This window comes from Bradysia coprophila, unplaced genomic scaffold (assembly GCF_014529535.1).
Source record: "Bradysia coprophila strain Holo2 unplaced genomic scaffold, BU_Bcop_v1 contig_333, whole genome shotgun sequence".
Taxonomy (NCBI): domain Eukaryota; kingdom Metazoa; phylum Arthropoda; class Insecta; order Diptera; family Sciaridae; genus Bradysia; species Bradysia coprophila.
Window position 1 is genome coordinate 780,884 of NW_023503592.1, and position 25,310 is coordinate 806,193.

General features: G+C 35.2%; 1 long non-coding RNA gene across 2 annotated transcripts in view; it reads right to left on the bottom strand.

Annotated features, from left to right (window-relative positions):
* Positions 1-2,710: 2,710 nt before the first annotated feature.
* The window catches only part of LOC119079774, a 49,626-nt gene continuing 27,026 nt past the window's right edge, over positions 2,711-25,310 (bottom strand). For both annotated transcript variants that reach the window (XR_005088224.1, XR_005088223.1), the window contains 2 exons: positions 16,360-16,444; positions 2,711-4,014 (listed from right to left, as the gene is read on the bottom strand). This is a non-coding gene — a long non-coding RNA (uncharacterized LOC119079774). The remainder of the gene's footprint in view (positions 4,015-16,359; positions 16,445-25,310) is intronic.

Sequence of the window (25,310 nt, forward strand, 5' to 3'; positions counted from 1 at the left end):
TTTAAACAAAGAAAACAGAAAGAAAAAAGTTTCTATGGTTTAAAAGGTTGGACGTTTTTAACGTTAAATGTGTTTTATTTACGTGAAGGTATTTCGATGGATTTCTTCTTCTTCTTCTTTCTCGTTCGTATTTATTCATTCACTTGAAATTTTTTGTTTTTCGTTCAAATATACTAAATTTGTGCGGTGAAATGTAATAAATCATTTATTTTGTGGCAAATGTCTGATTTTAATAGATACACGTTTAACGAGTTTCACATCTCATCATGCGGTTCATCATCATTAAGTTTGACGATAAATACAACAAGAGTGGAGAAAAAGCCAACAACAGCGAAAGAGCGAAAACAAAATATTTTTAAACTTTTACAATAAATGCGAACGGAATGAGTGAAAAACGGTATCTTTTAATATAACCATTCTTTGCAGTCACTTGTTTTGTTTTTCTGTTTTTTTTTTCTTTTAATCAGGAATGTGGTTTTGAAAATTCTTCAATAAAATGTTTAAAAAAAAAAACAGAGAACAAAAAATTAAAAATAGCTCCAACCGACTACTAATATAAATTTTATATCAAAAACAAATTGGCAATGAAAATGCACGAAAAGAATTTATAGTTGAAAAAGCTATGCAAATGTCTAGTGAAACATAAGGAATTAAAAGGAAATTGAATTCGATAACTTAATCATGAAATTGTATAAAATTGTATCAAAGTATAAATAAACACTGAGGGGTTTTCGGCCTTACAGTCACAAGCACTGGATTTTTCTGGTTTCAAATGCAGTGAATGTTCAGCAAGCATTTAAGTCAGACTATTCATATATTTTTCGCAACAAGTGACGAAAAGTAGGACTTTTCGTTGCCTTTATTGCGAAAAACGTTGTATACAACTCGATGATAAATGCTTTTTTAGGCCCACGATGTGAACACATCTAGTGCCTAAAAAAGCATTTATCACTCGGTTGTATAAATAACTATTATGCACTATTTCCCTTCCCTTAACTCTCTCAGTGAATAATAATAAGACCTACCGTTAATGAAATAAATATTAGTTGTTTTACTGCGGGTGTGTTTAATAGAATCATTTTTTGTTTTCAACAAAATTTATTTAATGAAACATTTAACGCCACTCAAAATGAATAAGTCAGAGTTAAAATTTAATACGAAAACCGAAGGAAACACATTTTTCGGTTAAAGAATAAATAATTTAAGTTAACAAACAACAACCCCTCCCCTCAAATTTATTGTCCCGAATTTTAGGTCGGTTATATCATGTATAATTGATCTTGTTAAGTTAAGCGTTATTTGAGTTTTTAAAAATTCATAACAAAATGGAACCTCATCTACCCTACTTATAAGTGAACGGCGAAGAAATACCGACGGATGTTATATACATTGGAAATTAGCCACGAAATAGAGAGCAACCAAATCTGTATGCTTTTTTGACGAACGTGACACACACAATTTTATGGTAATTGTGTGGATTTGTATACAAAAAAATCACCTATCGTCATGTGCGGGGACAACGTTTGTGACATTAAAGACAATCTTCGAGAAGTTTTGAAAATTTGGGAGAATTTTTGAGAAACTTCTCCAAATACAAATACAAACGATTTCTAAGCTTTATTCTTGTTACGCCCGAAAAAAAGACTGATGACTGGCACTCAAATCCTCAAGAACAAAAATGTATTTACTTTTTAAAATACCCATGCCACCAAATAGGTAAAATACGGACTGAAATCGTATACCCAACAGACCGATTAAATTTCATTCCAATCAAATTGCCACTCCACATATTTGTACATCGGGAGCCTCCCACACATTAACCCCCATTTTATTCAGAATGAATTGCAATTGAACGGGGATGGAAATGATATTTTATCATAACTAAATATTAATGACGGGGACTATTATACACCTCCGGTGACGCTCCAAATATAAATAATTACCGCGATCAAGTTATTATTACATTTTATTAGTTTTTGTATCAAGTGGAACGTAATTTCTGTATTATAAATATTATAAATATTGAACGTCACACACATACAAAACACACAACTCTTTGGATCGGTTCATTTTTCGGAGAGAGGGTCCAACACTGATAATAATAATGCTATATTATGGAAACTAACACACCAACTAAGGGGCCGTCTATAAAGGACGTCCGCGCTTGGGTGGAGGGGGATAGAACGAAATTCGGACGTCCACTTTATTTCATTATTTCTACATAGCTTCATTACCTTAAAAAAATTCGGTTCAACGCATCTGTGCAAGTAAATAAGTTCAGCAAAGGTGTTTTCGATGTGACGAGGAGCAACTTTGTGTGAGAAACCGTCCGTTTTTCCAACATCGTTGCGGCTCCGGTACACCGCTGTAATTTATCTCTACTTTTCACAATCGCGACTAAAGATGTATCAAACCAGTTGAAACGAAATTGTAATACTTGGAGTGTATGCGGTAGACATCTATGGGACAAATGACAAATTATTATGAAAGTCGTGCTCCTCGTGGGAGGTTTGATGATTACGAGCGAGGCAATACCTTCTTTTGTCCAGGATTGAAGTGTATGGCATGGTGTTGATAATTATCGATAATCAAAATTATTATCGTCCGCGCCTAGTTTCCAGCCATATTTTTGCATAATTACAATTATATTCATTTTCAGAAGCAATTGTTAGGTTGAAGAAAACATTTTGTTAATCGATTATATATTCGCTCTAAAATTGGAGTGCGATAATAATTGTGCCATAAGAAATACATGGCACAGTAATAAAAATAACTAATTTTTATTCGAGCGCAATTACGTTAAGTTCTCATAATATTTTTCGAATTTTAAGAAAATTCGTTTTTAACTAAAAGTGGACATCCCCCGGGGGGACATAGTGTGACAAGGGGAGATGGTGTGCCGAAAATCTAGTAGACAACGCGGACGTCCTTTATGAACGGCCCCCTACTCATAACCGAGCAAAGTAAGTAAATGAATGAGTTATTCATTTTATTATTATTATTCGGTATGATTATCTACTGTACATGTGGAATATGATGTGGGGATAAATATGTGCTTTTTGGTATTTAATTTATTAATCGGTTGTTGTACACGGAGCATTTTTCTTTCTTTTTTGCTGTTTAAACGTAGGGGCTTCCACGTAATTTGTAATAAATAAGCTAATTATAAAATGTGTATACACGGACCGGGGTTAGTACAATGTTGGTTGGCTGAGTTGGTCGGATAATAATAATAAAAAAGGGAAAAGTAAGAGTGTGGATATTACAGTATAGTTTTCTGATCGAAAAGTTAATTGGCACCTAATTTTCCCTCCCCGGCTAATCATTGAATGTAATCGGTCTCGATTATTGTAATTTCGTTTTAAGTATAGAGTGGTGCCGAGCTCCTTAGCATTCTGAGTTACTTTGAGGTTTGTTGTAATAAGTTTGTAGTTTTCCAGTTTTAATGAAGAGTTTCAGATTGATCAATTATTGATACGACGGTTAGTCGGGCAATTGGAGTTAATTTGTCGACAATTAGACGTTAAGTAAACGAAACGGTTTCATTCGATTGTCTTGATCGGGAATGTTAGCCGGTCAAAAAATAGGTTCGGCTGATTTCGTTCGTCTGACCCCTTTTTTCATTTAGGCATAGTCTATACATCGAGCGAAAATAAAAATTTGACAAAAATCTTATGAACATAGTGTCATTATGGCAAGTATCATAGCCATACCTTCACCGAAAAATGTATATTCTCGCTCGTATAAACTAGGCTTTACTAAAGAATTTGAAAGCGAAATTATATCACCAGTTTTATTGTTTCCCTAGAGCCTTATTGATAAAGGCGACTCGTACTAATACTCTACCAAGCGCTCGTATACGTAGTTTCTTACAGCAGCAACAAAAGAATTTTCTCACCGAAAACAAAAGTATGTTCCATGTAATGAAATAGTATTGTTGGGTCATTGGCTATTTAAGCAGCATGGACACTTTGTTTATCCAGAGGTGCTGGATCTCCAGTTGGACTAAGTATTCTGAAACAACAAAATGAAAAACAGGTTAGAAGGTGAAAACACAAAGCACTTATAGTCAAATGATTCATACTCGGCACATATGATGCCAAAAATTGAAGTGATTCATTCACATCAATCGTTACAACATCAATCTGAGAATGTAATGAAGGTTGCGCCATCATAATATATAAACGACTGAAGGTGACGCAAATCGACAAAAACACACGGAACCCAAGTTTTCGTTGAATTCTAGTGCAGCGCAAGTTAACTTCGCTGTAGCGCCTACGATTTTATTAGAATTTTTCGCAACATTCATATAATTACAATCCATTCTATTGTATAGAAATCGTTAGCGCTACACCGAACGAACTGTGACGCTGCACGAAAACCATGCGAAACTTGGGTTCCGTATTTTATTTGTGATCCGCTGATGATTTACATTACCTTCAGTGGCAACTTAGGTAGCCAAAACAGACGGAAGGGTACTCGCAGTTTTTGTTCGATCCTCCTTCTATCAGTTATTTAAGTTCTTTGTAAGTCCCTCACTATTATACAAATTGAATGTTTTAATTGTATTGCAAAGATATAATTTGAGAAGATCGCAATAGTAAATAAAATATTTAAATACAATTAAGAGCAATGGACCCTTTGCAAATTTGTAGCCTACAATGTAGGCGGAAAATATTAGTTTTTTTTTTATTATATCTCTGAACAAAAATCTTTTTTTTTTAAGGAAAACCATTAATAACAAGCAAAAATGTGTTATTCTGAAGTTATAATTGGTTTCTACGTCATAACTTACACTTGGAGAAATCTGAACAGATTACATAAATTTACAGAATCTGCGAAGGTTTTTCCAAGTGGGATATCACCCCAAAAAACCAAATTTTCCTTTAAACGTTTTGCAGGGTTTTACTTAAAGAAAAAATTGGGTGCAGATAAATCATCCCGCCTGGGCTACAACTTTGCTCTTAATCGTATGAATATTCGGTATCTCTCATTTTGTCTCTTTTCGACGTGAGAAACTCAAGTGAATTGTATCCAATTTTGAAACTTAAGTTTCACATGTTTATTAGAAATTATTTGAATACAGATTGGTTACATCGTCTTTAAGATTACTAACTTCCCCTGTTAACTGTTATACCTTTCAACCAAAAAAATTCCATTAAAAATTTTTCCATTTGTTCTTAAGATTATACCGAATATTTGTCAAAAGAAAAATTCTTAAATTTTGCTCCCGCATCTCATTCAAACGACATCGGAGACTGATTATTTAAAGTTGATGGTTTTTTTAGAGAGAGAGAATAAAAGACCTCGTTTATTAATAAAGAAATGTTTTGTTTTGAACGGGGTATACATCCAATCCTATACAAATAATAATTCATGTAAGCGTAAGAAATTTGAGAACCGAACGTTTTCGTTGTTGTTGTTGTTTGTATATTCATTTCTTATATTTTGTTACTAAGTCCCCCATAAATTTGTCGAAAGTCTTTTGTTAATTTTGAAAATAGATTTTACGCTTCATTTTTATTATACAGCAAGAGAATAAATAAAAAATAATAAAGATTTTCATTGTGAATAGGAGAAGTGGATTGTTTTTCTTATGATGTGTTTTTTTTCATGTTGAACATTCATCTGTTTGATAGTTTCAAAGATAAATGAGTTCCTGTGTCCTGGTCTTCGTTTTCTGTAGCCGTAGCTGAAAGTGAACAGTTCTGATAATACCAATCTAAAAACTAATTAGAATAATTTCTTTGTAAAAATATTTTGTTAATAAAAAAATGAAAAATACTAATCAGTGATTCACATAGATAGTCTTATCTGGGGACTGTTTTGAGAAATCCATTTCTAAAAGTATCTCAAAAACTAATTTCCTAGAAATTTATCCAAATTTCTTAAAGCTTTCCAAGTCTTCTCAAAATTTCTCAGTGATAGTCCTTGGACCAAACTGACAATGTATGATATGAGTACATAAAGTAAGTAAGGCCTGAATCTCGCGAGTCATTTTGCATTCCTGACAATTGTGCTGCATTTTCCATTGTAGCATTTCCGATTTCTAGCATAACAATGGAAAACGCTACGTAATTGTCGATCTCGTTGCTTATGTGTTGTCGGCCAAATTCCGGATGAATTTAAGTAAGTTCACTGAAGCGTTGTCTGTAGATTTCGTATGGGGCTAACGCTCTTTTCAGACCCGTACGACGTACTGGGGCCCTATAGGTTTACGCATACGTTAGTAACACGGTGAATGGGACTCCCTGAGCAAGGGGAAACCTATTGTAGTTGTCCAGAGATGCAAAATCAGCGGAAAAAAATCTCGGTTTGTCCGTCTGTCTGTGGGTTTTCTAACTTGAGTAAAACGCATCCGATTTAAAAACATTCTTTTTTTCCCGTTTGACAATGTCAAAAGACAAGCTAAGTTCGCACATGGTTGATTTCGGACAGACACCTCCCGAGCTGGGGCCCAATAAGTTCTAGGCACAAGGCGCCAAGCAGTTTTTGCTTGTAAGTCACCTAAATTTGAACGGATTTCGACTAATTTATTAAATATGTATTGAAAAAAAAAGGTTTATGAAATTCGGTTCACTGGAGCGTGAGCTAGGTCTCTTGAAGTGAGCTCATATCCGGCTGCTCGACCGTACAGTGAACGTGGAGTATTCTGTTAATATCTCGAGTAAATTTTGACCGAATTTCATGAATTTTTTTTGTTTGGTATTGACAAATGTGAAGAGTCAGTACTATTTTCGGTCTCCTAACAAAATGGTTTCCTGCGGCCATATTTGATTATATTAAAAATGAAATATCTTGGGGAAAATGGTACTTAAGAGAGTTTCTGTTAATAGAGAAGAAGTAATTGGTTATGTGTGGCAGGTTTTAGGCATCCCATACGTACACATATATACAGCTATATTGACCCATATACAGGCATATATAATATATATAGAAATTTTCAGCTGTATATAACATATTTATCTGAAAAATGTTTATTTACAATGTAAATATAGCGGTATATAGTAGTTTAGGTTAGAGGTGAGCGGGCTACCCGAAGTTAGCCAAAAACCCGGCCCGACCCGAACCCGATCCGGCCCGAACCCGAACCCGAACCAGATTCAATTTTAACGGACTTCGGGTTATCGGGTTTCAAAAATATAATTCGGATCGGGTTCGGTTCGGGCCGGGTTTTAAATTTAAAATACAAACCCGACCCGAATTAAAATTTTCTATGTAAAGTCACCGCGTCGAACGAATCTCTAAATGCAGAAAGGGAACATGTCCAAATCTAAAAATAGAATGAATAGAAAAATCTATTGATTCTATTTTTAGATTTGGACATGTCCCCTTTCTGCATTTAGAGATTCTTATAAGTGGAACTAGCTTAAACAATTTCGTTTTTCTTGGGAAATTCAAGAAACCGTTTCAAAATGAAATGATATTTTTGCGTTTTCTAAATATTTTCGATTTTAGCGTGTTTCAATATCTATCGGGTTAACGGGTCTCAGTATTTGTCGGGTTTCGGGTTATCGGGTCCTAAAAATTTAAATCGGGTCGGGTTCGGGTTGGGCCAGGTTTCAGTATCTGTCGGGTTTTGGGTTTTTCGGGTTTTTAAAATCGATTCGGGTCGGGTTGGACTTTGAAAAAACGGGGGCCCGCTCACCTCTAGTTTAGGTAGCATCCATAAAGGATGTCCGTAAAAGATGTAGGTTTGTAGCTTCATACTATATATTATGTACCTGTTGCCAAGATTGTTATTTTGACGTGTAGGACATTATTGCCAGAGCCGAAGGCGTAGGCAGTAATGCCTACACGTCAAAATAACAGTCTGGCAATAGGTGCATACCATATTTTATCTGTCGAGAACAGATATATCGAGATAAGTAAAAACTCCCTAGGGAGATAAGCTCGAGATTATCGTTCTAGATAGATAAAATATTTTAAATAGGGGATAGGTATATACTTTGAAAATTTCTCAAAAAACGCGGACGATCCTATATGGATGATCCCTTAAATAAGAATTTATGAAATTTGACTTCGTACGGGGTTGTCGATATTGATATGTGTTTTGTACGGGTCGGCGTTAGCTTATGTTTATTGTTGTTGTCCTGTTGTCGGATTTTGTTTTGTAATTACATAACCATATATTTCGGATGACCTCTATATTGAGCTGATTTTGAACATACAAGCAACGCTACATACAGCCCATTATTTTGGCTTGCTTTCAAAAAATGTATTTTCTCGATTACAATACCATTATTGTAATAGCCAAGATGACACAATTGACCTATTCATTTGGTATTAAATGAAAAACAAAAACTGAAAATAATTTTACGTTGACAGCGAACGACGTACAATTTATAATACTTTCTGAAAATTAGTGAAAGTGAGCGGCTATCGTAACTTTTATTCATAAATTATAGACTAGACTGCACGCAGATGTATAGTATTCAAACAAATTAAAAGTTTTATAGAAGCACAGATCAAATGAAGTAATAGATCGAAGAATAACCTAAATTCAGGCGTTATATCAGTTACACGATGAATATAAGCTCTTCAGAGAGCATACTTCGAATTAAATATAATTTTGTCTGAACCCGTAGCTTTGGTGCAAAATCTCTCAACTCATAATCGAGATGTCCCGTGTTAAAATCCGCGGCTGGGCAAGATTATTTTTCCTTCAATGATCGAAACCATGGTTGTTCTGTCCTCTTATTTTCTTCTTTTTTAGTGACCAGAAAATGAACTTAATGAACAAGTCATACAAGTCGCTTCGATCGCGCTACGACAGTCAATTACTGTGAAGAATAAAATCTACAATTACCACAAATGTTAAACTACACATGCGCATCGCAGACAACTGGGTCCAAAAGGAAATCAATTATATTTATCACCTTGAATGAAATCGCGTTTACGGTTTGTTGACCCGATCGATATACTACACACACTATCTTTCTCTGTCTCAGTTTGTTACTCTATCTCTCTCGTTCACTCATCACAAATTGTGTGCATTTATGAACTTGACATAAACCGTGTAGTAAGATCACATCAACCCGAAAAACAAAAACTAATTTCTGGACGAAATGAACTGTTCCTCTATATATGATAGAATTTAATGTTTCGATGTAGTATGAAACGATCTGTTCGGTCAAGTTATAATCAAAAATGAAAGGAACGAAAAAAATCAAGCTAAAAGTGTCCACTGCGCCATTATCACGACTACAGATCATCGTCATCAACGTGTCAAGTTTTTTGGGGAAAAGATATTTAAAAGAAAAACGATGAGTTGATGTATAAAGGAAATGAAAGATGATTACATTCTGATTATACACAAATTTGTGCTGTGGAAGGTCTGTGTTTCTTTTCCTCACATTTCTCTCTTTACTTTTTTGTAAATGGGCGGGAACCGGTTATTTATATTTCATTTTTGTGTGATAGCTTTCGTGGCATAATTATACAGCAAAACAAGTGGATAATGTTTCTGCTGGTCGGTGTAACACAGATAAAAATTGTTCAATTTTTTGGGATGACCAGAAGAGTTTTTACCGTTTAGTAGTACCTATACTGTGGGAAACGCATATTTTTACGGAAATATAGAGTACACGTGCACTCGAGGGATCTCACCAATCGAGAAAAAAGTCGGTTTACTGGATCATGAGCCCTCAGAGTGGGCGTAAACGGTGTTACTCGGCCGTAGAATGAAATTCAGCTTTAGGAATTATTGAGATGGTATGTTAGTTCCCAAGAGTGTACCATTACTCCAGGAGCAGTACTCATTTTCCACCATCTTCCCAATTCTACAACTTTAAAATTTTGAAGGATTTCTGAGGTTTTTTTGAATCCTCTTCTGGATTATTTAGGTCACAATTTTACTTTTCCCAACTTAAATGGTCTATTGAGTGAACTTTATTTTGATACAACTTTTCCCCTACAAGTTTGAATTCGGCGCGACAACATTTTTGCTTGTTCGCGTGTTTAACTAGATTAATAGTAGTGAAGTAATTTGATTATATCGTCAGATGATACGAGATATCAAATTATTTCACGTGTAAAGTATAACGTTTTACTTTACGAGCGAGGGAATAGGGTTTCTCTGGTGAGGGAATAGCCACATTAGCTCACTAGTAAAGTAAAATTTGCTAACAAACTCGCATTGATCATCAGTTACTAAAAAAAGCGTTGTAGGACAAAACATTTCGAAATAATAATACCAAATCGGCACGATTGCTCAGCTCTAATGGGTGTTTACTAATTTGTATGAAGAGTTAATATAGTTTATAAACGGACAAATACTCTTACTGGCCTTCGCATTTTCTTTTAGAGGAACATCATGTCAATATTCCCCTAACCAATGGTATTTCCATTTCTTATTAAATTTATTTCTCATTTCGTTTTTATTGTCAGTGTGAACATATGTTAATGATGTGTTTGTAGCATGTTTCCGAACATTTTTTTTGGTTGTTAACTTGTCGTATAAAAACAGTTTTAAATTCTTCATTTTACAATTTAGTTAAATTCGTGGTTCGGTTTCTTTATATCGGACATTAAAAGATAATAAAACATAAACTGAGGTGCAGGTTTCAACGTATCAAAAAATCACTTCGAAGAAATGAGTCATTTTGTTGCAGCGTAAAAAAATTCAGTTCTTCGACCCAACCTTAGTTTTGCTTTTAGGCTAGTCAACCACTTTTGCAACATTAGAAACTTTAGATGCTTTACCAGTTGAAAGTTTTGTTGTCACTCAAATTTAAAACATTAAGTCATGATTCACGAGATTGGTGAAGTTTTCAAGGTCACAAGACATTATGTAGAATCTTAACCACTGATGACAGCATTTTTGGTAATAATAACAATAATAATAATAATAAATCGATAACGACGACAACAGTAAACAACATAAAACTTATGTTAAAACAAATGAAGTACTAGATTTTACATTCATATCTTGAAAGCGCTTGCTGTCTACGACTGGGCAGAACAGTTCCTATTTACGAGCAATTGCTGCTTGAAAATTCCCTATCACTTCTTGAAATTTCTAGAAAAAATTCCTTCTAAGCTTGGTCTAAGATCAATGCGAAAAAGACCAAGTACAGGACAAATTCATTGTTTGATGACAGACCAACGAATCATACGCTAAAGGTGACTATAACAAAATTCGAGACTATTGACAGCTACCTTGAGCAACGCTTGGTAATACGAGTCTTCAGAACATTTGCACAGATCGCTGGTACGAAGAAAGCAAAAACAGGTTGTAGAACATGGCATATTTTCAATAATTTTCAATATTTTTCAAGAAAATTCGAGAATTTCCACAATTTTCAAGAAGTGAATTCTTGAAAACTCTCTTATTTCCTGAAATCAAGAATATTCAAGAAAAGGAATTCACAAAGATAGTTCCTGTTATAGGGCCCACATAAGTGAATAAGTAATAGTGTCCCACTGAGCCCACTGGCCAGATTAAGTAATGTATTTCTGGCTCCGAAATAAAGTTCGAAACCCCAAATTGAAGCCATGAATGATACGTACACTTTCCTATCTATAAATTATAATACAGAAAACCCATCCACTAAAATACACCTCATATCCAATATGAACTATAAGAGAAAAATAATTTTATCGTTCCAATTTCGTGTACATTATATCCATGACATTTTGTGTGAGTGTGTGTGTGCTGTTTGTATAGATATTTTTTTAAGTTTTCTTTACAAAGAAAATCGAATAATACGAAAACCACGACCTCCAACATCGAAACATACAAAATGTTATGTTAAGTTCATTTGAAAATAACATAATAAAACGATGTTTTTAGTGTGCCATCATGCAATATACACAACAGATATAGAGTTTTGCTTTTTTACTCAATTTTTTTTTATTCATATTGATATCATGTTATATATAAACGAAGTAAACTAATATATAAATTGAGTATGTTCGTTCACCGACGCAAATCTGAGCACTCACTCAAGGTTGGCACTATACGTTTTCAAACCGAGAAGTGGTAACAGTAGTCGCTGCGCTCAAATTATACGAATATTCAAAGTAATGTAAATCTTCAGCAAATCTCAATTGAATTCAGATATGTCACCGTTACCTCTATCCGTCGAAGCGACGTCCAGTCGCTATAACTAACGTCTATATGCACAAAAAATACGGAATTCAAGTTTTAGGTGAATTACAGTGCAGCGTCATATTTCGTTCGGATTTTTATAGAATTGTTGGAATGTGCGGGAATATGATGCCATAAATGCAGGAAATGTATTTCAACACTGCGAAAAATTATCTTGAAATCGTAAGTACTGCAATGAAGTTCACGTGCGCTACATTCGAATTCTACAGAAACTCTGGTTCTATGTGTTTTCAAGGATTGGCGTTACATTTAATGATTTATCTACTTTGGTTCCGTTGACACGCTATTATATCGAATTTTCGACACCCCCTTCATCCCTTGTCACGCTGTGTCATATTACCAACCCCCCTCCCTTACAGACCGCCCTTACCGACCGTTGTCTGTTTATGAAAACCCGCCTCAACCGGCCCACCATTTTTAGCGTCTACCCCGTCCTAAAAGGACTTTTTCAGATACGAACAACATTTGCGATAGCGCTAATCGGGTTCGGGTGTCTAGGTGGCAGGTTGCTATGCTCTTTATGTTCTTCGAGTTTTTAGACAACATGAGCATAAACGAAATACTAATTTCTGAAGTTGCTTCAAAACTCATCCAGATCCAGCGCGAAAATCATTTTTTGAAACCCGACAGAAAGCCAACTGGACGGACTCACAACCCGTCCGCTCAAAAGGTCAAAACCTGACGGGTTAAACTGCCGGTATTCGACAGTCGAATTTCGACTACAAATTTTGCTACTAGTACTAGTGTTTTCATATCTCGAGTGTTTGACATGGAAAGATTTGAGTCCAGATTTTCCTCTGTACGCGTACGTTTTCGATTGTACAATGTACATTCATCCAGAATATGTTGTGTACACACCACTCACCACACCACATATTTCAGAAGAGAGAAAATAAAAAACCATTTTAATGTGAACATGTGATACGATATACACACATTTGACGATATAATACCCCCTGGAATTATTTAGTATACTTGAAAGCTTTAGCTGGATTTATCCAGAGTAATATTAGTTTGTCAGCAGACAATTATTAAGTAGTCGGAATTGGTTGTGATTGTTGAGCGAACATTATTTAATGTCATATTTAAATAAAATTCATAAGATGTGTAGTGTAATGCGGCTTATGGCTTTTTGCAAGATGTTTTTAAATCGATTAAATCGATATGGCCTTGTGGCCAAAGATTGCGGACAGGATTTGTGACAGGCTTTCATTTGAGTGAAGAATATTGTTGCAAATATGTCTGATGGCAGAGGTACATCTCGTTGTGTGGAGAAAAGGTACTTTTTTAATAGGATGGGAGACAACTTTGAACGAAAGATGTGACTCTAGGAGAATTGAAATGAGTTTTCTCAAAGTTTTCCTATTTTTGGTAACAATTTATGTACTTGATTGGTCCTTTGTTTAGTGCATGCAAGTTTTCTATCTTGAGATTCGGACCAGATGCTGCGGTGTGTATTTCAGACTGAGAAAATTTATGTTAAATATCTGTTTATGCTAATGTGGAGGCAGGGCAGCGACAGACTGGCGTCAAGTTGAAAATTTAGTGTTATGTAAGAGGTGAGGTACTAGATCGACATCGACGAAATCGGATTTCTGATAGCAGGCTACACACTGTATCCAACATTTTAGAACTAAATAAAGCAGCGTCGTGGTAATCAGAAAAGTATTGTGAATCGAAGTGTGCGCTTCAGACTACTTGGGCAAAATCATTTTACCCATGCAAAAGTTCACCATTACATATAGCTGTTTCCCCTTGCATTACCAGGAAGGGTATTTTCGATACTTTTCGAAAAGACAGTTCCACAAAATTGATACACTACGTAATGAATTGCTTTCATGGCATCCAATATATAATCTACTATTTTTACACAGAGATCCCCTGAAATGTCAAATCAAAATTTTTGGTAAGAAATTTTTTACTAATTGAACTGCTGAAAGGTGAAAGTAATAGTTTTCATTATAAAAATTTCTATGAAAAACTACCTATTCAGCGGAATGGAAGAACACTAAAGAACACTATGACAATAATACGACAAAAAAAATGGAGACATCCACAAAAACATAATTATGATGTTCTAATCCATCAAAATACAACAATAATTTATCAAACAGATGGAGGAATATACTTTTCTTAATGATAGTTATAGTTAAATAACACGCATATTACATAATTGCCAAACCAGCACAACGAGGAATATATATCTAGGTAACTATAATAGGCCTCCAGAGAAATAGAGAAAGGTGAAAAATGGAAATATAACCCCGATATTCAAAATTTATGCGATCATCAATAAATATACCAAAGGGAAAATGAAATATTCTAAACGTGGAAGTGATGATCACTTTATTCTTCACTTGAAAGCGGTAGGTAAAATGAATTTTACCTTACAAGTAAGTGGCGAAGTTAAATCATGCTCAGAACATCAAATTTTTTTACAACAAATAGCGGGACCATGATAGAGATGTGCGGGCTGAGGTTTTTCCGAAGCCCGGTCCGAATTTCAATTTTGAAGCCCGGTCAAAACTAGTCCAAATTAATGACCCAAATCGGGTAGGACTTTTTCCGGACCGCCTGAAGAAGTAATTTCCTTTGCGATTTGTATTTCGATTTTCGTGTAAAAAATATTGATTCGATAAATATGCTTCATAGTATGTATCTATCGACTAATGCTTCCGAAGTTGGAAGAGCGAGCATCCATCGAACAACCTTACTTGCTCTAAAGAACCTGACATTATTAAGTATTGTCAATATTTATCAATTCACGCCGTAAGTGCGGTCACAATTCAAAACTTTCTAACGCAAGTCTTTCTACTGCAGCGTCATTTTCATACAAGGAAGCGTTGAAATGTATTTTTTGGTTCAGTTTTTCATCGACTCGTTCACTTGAAATTCAAATTTTAGGCACACTTACGGCGTGAATTGAGCATATTTCGGATGGCCCGAAACTTTTTGTTCTAATCCCGATCCAGATTTCCGGAAATTTCTTTTTTGAAAGCCCATCTGGCGCCGGCCCGAGACGGATCAAAACTCGGGCGGCCCAATATTTTCGGGTGGCCCGCACATCTCTAGACCATGAGCAGAAAAAATAGCATTATGAAGAGTCACCCATGGAATAAAGTTTAGAAATTACGTAACACGAATATCTCCAGAGAGTGTTAACGTGTATCATTTTCGCAGAGTTAACTTCAACTATAGGGAGACTTGAGAAACTTGTAAGAGTAAATTACATAGACGATCCGACAATTAAACTCAACGGGATGGACAAAGACCGGAAAGTTTGGGCCCAAGTCAATCGCTTTCGTACCAGTCATGGTCGCTGTGCCGATACTCTCTATAAATGGAATATGAACAGCTCACCAAACTCTGATTGTGAAGATGACACAGTGAATGATTGCGACACGAGAAAATTTGCTGGTGGACTTCTTAAATGTGATTTATGTTTATGCTCATGTATCAAACCATACGAAATAATAATAATAATCGGACGTTTGTGATACATGCAGATGTAATACGTCATTCAATATCAACATACCACCAGAATCAGCAAACTTAGTATTCTTTTCTTGAGCGGAACCAAATAACCCTTCGGATATTCACGAAAATTTGTGAAAAGTTCTTTATTCACACAAAGATTCACAAAGCTCTTCAAGTGCATCTGGGCTGCAAGGTTCACTCGTGATGTTACAATACCAGGAAAAAAAAGTGGCTTATTGAAAGTTTCAGGGCTTACATACGATTGAAGTATCCATAAATCCCTTCCCCCATGATATTAAAGAACAGTTTCGTCGGACCATTTCAAATATAGATACAATGATATAAGACGTGAAATTTCTCGAAAAATATGACAGATTCAACGGAAAAGCTTTTCACTATTGTCGTCTCAACCTACTTATTTGTAAAAGTTTTCCGCAAAACATCGCAAATGTCATATGTGAGGTGTCATGTGCCACTAACTTCGAACACAATCTACTATTCTTTCATACGATAGGCTGAGCAATTAATATATAGTGTTTTTAATTATTTTAATGTTTGAAATGGTTATAATGAATCTATTTAGAATCGTGTGTGTGTACATCATGCTCCAATTAATAACACTACATTCCAAATGGGATAGGTTAATGTAATGAGTTAGAAAGGATTAATTTATTTCAATTATTGAAGCCAGTAATGACGTGTTTTCTGTTCATTAATTTATTGAGTACGTTTAACGACTTTAACACAACGGGAAAAGAACATTTGTTTACCTTCATTTAATGAACGTTTTGTAAGTGTGTGTGTGCACGTACTTGATTGTGTGCGTACTTGATCGTTGACATAATGGCACAGAGTCTGAAACAAAAAAAAAATTAATTAGAAATTACAATTTTTTGTATGTAGGCTAGGCTGAGTATATTATTAGTTAAACACGATGAATAAGTGAGTTTAATGACTTTTTATCAATTGTTTGAAGTATGTAGTGCTATGCATAATGAATGGCACCCAGCAAATCTAAGATATCATGTAAATATCTATAATTATAATTATTCACTTTAGACTCAAAATATACTACAACCAGCTCCACCAACTTGCATTATCCATTAAGCGCACAGCCTTGTATTGTAGGGCTATTGCTGAAAACAAACGAGGCATTCAAAACATGTTTTGGTCCTTGTTTTCATGACAAAATAGTCGCAACTGTCAAATAAAATTAGAAATTTCTCTATCGAAAATTACGATTGCTGCATTTGTCAATGAAAACTAGGACCAAAACACGTTTTTAATGTCTCGTTTGTTTTCAGCATATGATTCGTCTTGAATATGCTAATATGGTCGAGGTCGATGCTATTTGCACAAGGATGTACAAAAATATTGCTGTTTACGCTATTCATATAAGGAATATTTCGACTTGTTTCGATACGAATAGCTTGTCTACACTGTTTTTTTAAAATAAAACTGAAATTTGATATCAAAAATGTGCATTCACATGGAAGTATGTGGTAGTATGTGGAAGTAAATGGTCAAATTACTTATGTTTGATTGATTTCGAAGTGCATTTTTGAAACTTTATAAGGTAATGGTGAAAAAACCGAATGTTCAAATAGCATGCACATTGCACAATTTTGCAACAATGTTGCGATACTTCATAGTTCGCATTATCATCACCACTAAAATATTGTATACAATGTAACAAGTCACAAGATCTGCTTTCAAAAAGTCCAACAATTTTCAGACCCATACGAAGTACTGTGCGAAGACTGTGCTCTTATATGTTTACGCCATCGCATCGTAACACGTTGAGTTCGATTCGCTGAGTAAGGGGAAATCTGTTATGGGTAATTTCCGACAATAACGATCTGATGAGGAACAAGATTTAAGACTCAAAACTTTAGTTTCAAGAAATAATTGCAGTTTCAGGCATTAGATTGATCCTTCCTCTATTGCCTCAAACTGTTGAAAATTTGATGTCAGTTAACTGGTCATACAACACTATTGCAAGAGACGGAGGTCTGCATTTTTAAACGCATTTACTAAAACGATTTCCGATATCAAAATTTTTTCTCCTCTAATAACGGATTTGTTCCACAGTTTTTCACGCTCTATCGCCTCCAGAAAGTTTTATTCGTTTGCCAAAGAAACTCTGGCGTCCGCTGATAAGTGATTTTTCAGATTTTGAAAATTTACCATGAGCAAACCGCCGAGTTATATAGGAGGACAACCAAAACTTTCGGCGATGGATAGAGCATAAGAAACTGTGGAACAAATTCGTTTCCGCCTGTTAAAATATGTTGATAGCGGAGGTCGTTTGGAGGCTTTTAAGTTGATTTTTTGTTTTTTCGTCAATATCACAATTGGTTCGAAGATAGGCAATTTTGGGTCGACCCCTTTCAAGCTGGGACCCCATACGCGCATTAGAGTTTTTCGAAGATATTTTTAGGCATTTACTACTGTATCGAATGATACGTCAAATGAATGGCATTTACAATATAAATCGGCGAAGAAAAAGTTTATGGAAAACGGTTGACCGAATCGTGAGTTAGACCCCATGGTGTTAACCAGGTAATGAGAATTGTAAAAACGAAGTTTGAAAGCATGTCCATTCAAGTGAGCGCAGTAGGTGCCTGTTTGTTTTTGCAAACTTTACTGACATTCGACCATTTTTACTTAGGAGTCGTCCGCACTAAAGGGGGGAGGGGGTCTGGCATAGTGTGACCAGCCATGTAGGCCATGTAGGTATTGAAAAAGCGCGGACAGATGGGAAAGCACCACAATTTCTCAATATTGGATGTGTTTTGAGGCATGCCGTTTTTGAATATCTGCACTGAGGTATATAGCTAGAGTGGGAGAGACAAGTTTAAATAGAGAGTTTTAAAGGCGCCATGTTGCAGTGCAGTTTCAAGATCAAGATACACGACTCTTATGGACAACTAGCTATATTGCTTACACTATTCCTACAGGCCCCTTCTTATGTTTTATTATTGCTGTTCGTCTTAAAAGTCTACGTTACACCTACGGAAGAAGAGTCATTTTAACGTTGCATGAGGAGTTATTTTCGACATTTTTTTATCGTGTTCTCGCATAAGTTCTTGAAGCAGTATAATAGCTATACCTCACGCGAGACAAATAATTTGATATGTTTGAGGCTAGTGGTAGATGTGTAATACATAAAATGTGTTTTTTGGCTTCGTTAGTTCTTTGCTTAAATAGCGTAAGGAAAAAGAAAAAAAAAATGTTAGACGAGAAATAAAAATGAACATTTTGATGAGGTAATAGAAAAAGCGTTTTTGATAATGATTGGACGGATATAAATATCTATATCTAGACTATGTATCGGATTACAGTTTGGAGTTAAGTAGAAGTTGAATTTAATTTGTGTGTAATATTAGGTTGCCTTCATAATTTGAAGGGGTTGTTAGTGTAATTCGATACTCTCGATTATGACAGGGGTAAACCAGTTTCCAAAAGTATTATGGTTTTCCCTAAGAGTGTTTTTCATCGCCACCGCTGAATGGGAAAACTGTGAATTGACGGATGATAAAATGATAGCGGAAAATGGATTTCAACTGACATGGTTGTATTAAAGGTTGTCGAGTCAAGTGAGGGGTACAGAATCTGTCAGCCCTTTTGTGTATCTCTACCTGTCATTTCCTCCTTTCCTACCCTTTTAAGTACGTTTCTCTATACTTCTCTTTCCTCATCTCTATCAATTCGATACAGTGTTAGCGGAGAGCGAAGACCAATTAAATTTAATTGTCTCGCTCAGGGTCAAAGTTAAAAATTTATGAATGAAATTTAATTCGAAGTTTCGAAGCATGAACTTCTATATAAGCCGAAACATCTATCCGTTAACACTGTATAGTGCTCGGTATAGTGACTAAGTCACTGTTACTTGTTATTCCATCAATTAAATCAATTGAAAACACCAGAGAAATGATATGCGGCGGCTGACCGGACCAGAATGCGTGTCATCTAATAACACATTTGGTTTATATGTGACCAATGTGTCAAAAATGTATTTAGATTTGGAAAAATTGAGAGAATGACATGGTTCAGGTCAGGTGACAGTGACATTCACAAAGGACGTCCGCAATTCATTGTTGCCATACGGGTCTCAAATCATTGATAATATGAATTTCTAAGGTGTAACCTGAATGACCGAACCTCCAAAAATAGCCCCAACTATTGCAATAAAGTATCCAGCCGTGAGAGAGCCTTGTCCGCGATTCTCAGTCCGATCAGTCCTCAAAAGAATAACATAATTTATTTTACTGACCTGCTGACTTTCAGCTTTTTTAAAGTTGAAAACGTAACTGCAATCGAAATAGCTGACATAGACAACTAAATTGCTGCGTTGAAAGCTATTTAAATCAGCCACTTTCAGTCAAATATTTCCATAAAAGATATTTCTCTGCGACAAAGTTTATAAAAAACCTTAACTTTAAATAGAAAACTTTTTTTAAGTGTTTTCGGCCTGAATCTTGAGTTTTCTTGAGTTGAGTTAAAAAAAACCTTCATTCAATATACAAACAGTTTTATAGTAAATTCTTCACTTTATGTACACGTACACGTATACGTTTCTTTTTTTTTTTTATTCGGTTTTATGTAAATAGACCCGTAGCACTTTTGAAACGAGTATATTTCATATCATACCGAATAGAGCAAATGTGTAAGTTATATCCACTCACATAATATAACTGAAGAGTGTGTGTTTTTCTGTTATAAAACGACTGGCACATTAAATTCGAAAGTCTAGAAGTTAAGCACACAAATTTACTTATCGTTTGTTAATATACAATATTCTGCTCTATTCTATCGAGAAAAAAACTGAGAAAAAGACATAAGAGCCGCCGATAATCAGCCGAAAATTGTCAGTCGTGATAAAAGATACGATGAGGCTACTGAGGTTAAAACAAAATCATAAAGTCAGCTTCGGTGTTTGATTGTCATTTACCACAATACAATGGACAATCAAAAGTGAACGCGGTACCACTCCATTTGCACTGTGGTGATTATAAGTCTACTTCTTCGTATATCTCAATTATTTTCTAACTTACATTCAGAGTAAAAGTAGCTAGAATACGGCCGGACCAACTGTAGTATTATAAATAACACATTATTGTTTATCATAAATTCATAAAAAAAAACGTAAAGCGAAGAAGGATTAAATATATCGAGAAAAAAAACTTTTATTGCCTCCAGTTTTCTACTGAAGTGGTTAATGGGCTAACATACAATCTGTATTCCACATATATTTTATTACCAATCAAGCATATTTTGAAGCAACAACAATGTACAGAAAACCAGACGACTACAGGAGGACCCACACGAGCCAGAAGTCAGAATGTATAATAGAAAATCTGATAATAATGTCTAATGTCACATTGAGCCGGGACCAGTACTGTTAAGTGACTGGTTCAGATTGTTTTTTGTTACAACTATAGTAAAACTGCCAGCTAATGCAGAAGGACTGCACGAGGTCCACATGCTTAATGTGAATCCAGTACCACGCCTTCAAATATTGAAACTAGAAGAATTTTTGTCAAAAGTGAACACAGTCACCGGCTGTCAAAAAAATGTGGTTATGTCATCATGTATGAAATAATAAAAAATAATTAATTTTCGACTCGACGGATTCAAGCCAAACAAAGTGTATTTCTTTTTTTGTCCATGTCAAACTGACCGATCCGAAAATTTTTCACCAATTTGACATTTCACCCGTTGTATGAAAAGTTATCTGTTATCATTTCTCTGTTCACAGCGCCACTCTTAATAACTCCACACTACAAATTGAGTGCCTGTGTTCACTTTGAATTGTCAGCTGTGTTGCGGATATTGTAATTTGCGGTGGTATGTGCTTGAAAGAGAACAAATCGGAGGTTCGAATCTATTATAAAGGGCTCTGGTTGCAGTGACCAATAACTAACACCGCACCGGATCCACTCATTAGCATCATAAACATTCTGTAAGCAAAGAAATCATAATAGATGACGTTGCTTCCAATGCGGCGGAAGGAGCACCATCTGTTATAATTTCTTTATTTCTAAAAATTTACCTCTAAGAATTTAATCGTGATTAACTGGCGATAAAACAATGTAAAATTCTGAAGTTCTGATGTTTTAATGTGGGCATAAAAAGACTGATTGTCGGCCATCTTATGCGAAACCTAACGAATTGAGTCACAGACTCTATAAAAATATTACAGGGGTGTATAACTTCATAAGAGCACGGAGAAATTCAGAATTGGCCGAGGTGTAAGGCAGGGTGACACCATTTCACCGAAATTATTCACGGCGATTCTGCAGAGTGTTTTTAGGAAGTTAAACTGGAGTAAAATGGGAATAAAGATAAATGGAGAGTACCTGAGCAATCTCCGCTTCGCTGATGACATTGTACCGATAGCAGCGAATCTAGGTCAGGCTCAGCTTATGCTACAACAGTTAAGTGAAGAGGCAAACAAAGTTGGCCTCAAGATGAACTTATCGAAAACAAAAGTCATGACCAACATCGGGGACGATAGAGAAATCAAAATTGGTGACACTGTCATTGAACGAGTCGACAGCTACGTATATCTAGGACATAAGCTGAAGTTAGGTCTGGACAACCAAACTGCAGAAATAAGACGTAGGATTGGTCTTGCATGGGCAGCGTTCGGAAAACTCAGACTAATTTTCAAAAGCAAAATGAATAATAGTCTGAAACGCAAAGTTTTCGACACTTGTGTCCTTCCAGTGCTCACTTATGGAGCGGAAACGTTAACTTTAACGAAAGCATCCGAAGAAAAATTGAGAGTGACACAAAGAGCCATGGAACGGAGTATGCTTGGAATAACACTCAGAGACAGAATGACGAATCAATGGATTCGACAACAAACCAGGGTCGTTGATGTCATGGAAAGAATAGCATCTCTGAAATGGAGCTGGGCGGGACATATTGCAAGAAGGACAGACGAACGTTGGACCAAAAAGATCATGAACTGGCGACCATATAAAAGACGAGCTATAGGTAGACCACCAGAGAGATGGACAAACGGAATTAAGAATATTGCAGGTACAAACTGGCAGCAAATGGCAATGGATCGTACGAAATGGAAAGAAGTTGGAGAGGCCTACATCCAGCAGTGGATAGAAACAGGCTGAAAAAGAAGAAGAAGAAGATAACTTAGAACAATTTTCATTGCCGCTGCTTAGGACATTTTTGATTTTTGTACCAGCCCTGTTGAATGTCGTTCAAAATTTTCGACTCGTTTTTTAATTTTCTGAATGTTATAGTTTTCGGCAACAACGATTTTCTGTTATAGTAACTTTTAATTGTCTTCGGCAATTGCCTAAAATCGATGGTATTTTACGACAATTTTTATGGTAAAGTGGTATACCCGTCACTTCGTACAAGCCTTCACAGAAAAAAACCATCATACAACCGAAAGATGATTTTTATCGATAAAACCTCTCTCCACCATAATGCGAACCTAAATGCATATTATTATTGTCTTAATTTTCGAAAAGGTATTATAAAACCATTGCAAAATTGATTCATAATATAAAACATGCATTCAACATTGAATTGTTTGTATGCCTAACTTGCATTATTAAGATTAGTTTCGTTACCATATCGTTATCGATGGGCAAGAAAATTTCTTTCTTTTTTCTTCACCAGTTGCCTTTCGATAGCTTTTGGATTATCATTTTTTGTTGTTGGTTTTTTTTTGTTTTGTTTTTTATTTGTTATTCAAAACAAATTTTAGTGACTGCTGAGTGTGCAGATGGTTTATTTTGGAAATTAATCAGGAAAGCGAATCCTGTAGTTTTGGCAGCTATTTCATTATAATATGAAAATGAATGGATGGTAGTGGTGTGTGGTGTGTGTGTTTTTTTTTTCTTCTTGCTGGTTCTTTTATTTTAGGTCTGGTATAATTCTCAGTGGTAAAATTATAATGAAAGGGTTTCGAGTTTACATGTAATGTGAGAACTCGATGTAATTTTAAAACGTTTTCGTTGATATCATCGCAAGCAATGAACTTTTCGTCGGATTTTTCTTCTTCATTTTTTGTTGATAATGTTTTTAGGAAATATAATTAAGATGACGGGTTGAGCATCAAATGTAATGTCTACACTCTGTGAAAATCTAAACAAAAAGAGAATTGAAAACCTATAGGAAGATATTTTAAAACAAGCTTTAGGCATGCACGTTGCAGACCACATATTTTGTCACAGACACACCTTTAGGTGACTCACTGGTTAAGTCTACGCTTCTTTACTTAAAGAAAGATGGGCACATTGTGGCAAAAAACACAGACAAAATACAGAGTTAAAAAGACTTAAGTCACTAATACTAGTGATCTTGAACTGAATCGATTAAATGAAGCTGACCCTAAGGTCCCGGCTATACCCTGACTATAGATGGTAAGGAACTGAATCGATTATAAGGAAAAGATCCTACGGAGCTGAATAGATCCTCTAATTGATATTAAGGATCTCATTTTTATATAATGCAAAGGTCATTATTTTCCACATTTTCTGTAAAAAAACACTACTCAAAAACCAAGCTCTTATACAACATCTGTAAAGCGTCACTCTAACTGACTTTTAAAATTTTGGTAACCCTTGGGCATCGAACACATAATTACAATGTTTATCAGTTTCTAAATGCTAATTAAATTCCAATGATTATTTTAAACGAATTTTCGTTGCATAAATTGCATTATATAAAAACGAAAAAAATGTTATTAACTTTCAGGTTTTATTTTTATGATGTCCGCGGGTTTTTTTAATTTGAAAACACATTTTGTTCGTGTTTTTTGCTGTATTTTCATTTGTGTATTCAACATTCCTCTGACATTGTAAAATGACAAACAAAACGTTTTTTTTTAAACTTTATATTCTCACATATACAACGTGTTTTTTTGATAAATTATTTAACGATTCATTAATTTATCTTCAAAAATATGTCTTCGTCCACTAAAATTCGTTGTTTTGTTAATTAAAAGCAACAAAGAGGAAGAGCTAGGAGTAGACCCGTGCGCCAGTTGTTTTTATGCCGGGTTTTGATTTTTGTTTCTTATACGATGTCACATAGAAGTTGTGCAGATTAAGAAATTGAACTCTTAGAGATTTTGAGAAAGTTTGAGGATTTGTGAGAGTTTTTGAGAAATTTTTGATAAATAGCAGAAGTATAATCTATAGGACAGATTCGAATATTCGTGATATTTTATGTGTTCACTCTATTAATTTGAGACAATTTGATGTTCAGAACTTTTGTTATAAATAAAGTCACTGTAAGGCGGATTATTGTCTTGAAAAGTTTGAAGAACGTATACTCACGATCTCAAATTGACTTTTAATATGTGAGCCCACGTTTTTGGAAGCCTTCAGACTTTAGAAACAATCTCTAAAAATCCTTGTTCTAGAAATACGTCAACAGATGTTGTTGCGAGCGCCATCTGTTATCATCGCACTAATTCCTTCATATTATACGGTACTTTCGTACACATATCTTACGAAATGGTCTAAATCTGTAAGATCGTCAGAATTTTTTTCGCAGATTCGCAATAAAACATGAAGAGGAGTGGTATACATTGTTGTCTGATGTATTGTTGAACAATTAAGAGATGTCGTAGCCCTAACATTAGTCGGCTTGGCTGGCACGGATTTCGGACAACTTGGTCTCAGCCATTACTTCCGCCAGTCTAGTCGTACAACTCAAGTTGTTAATGGGCGTGGAT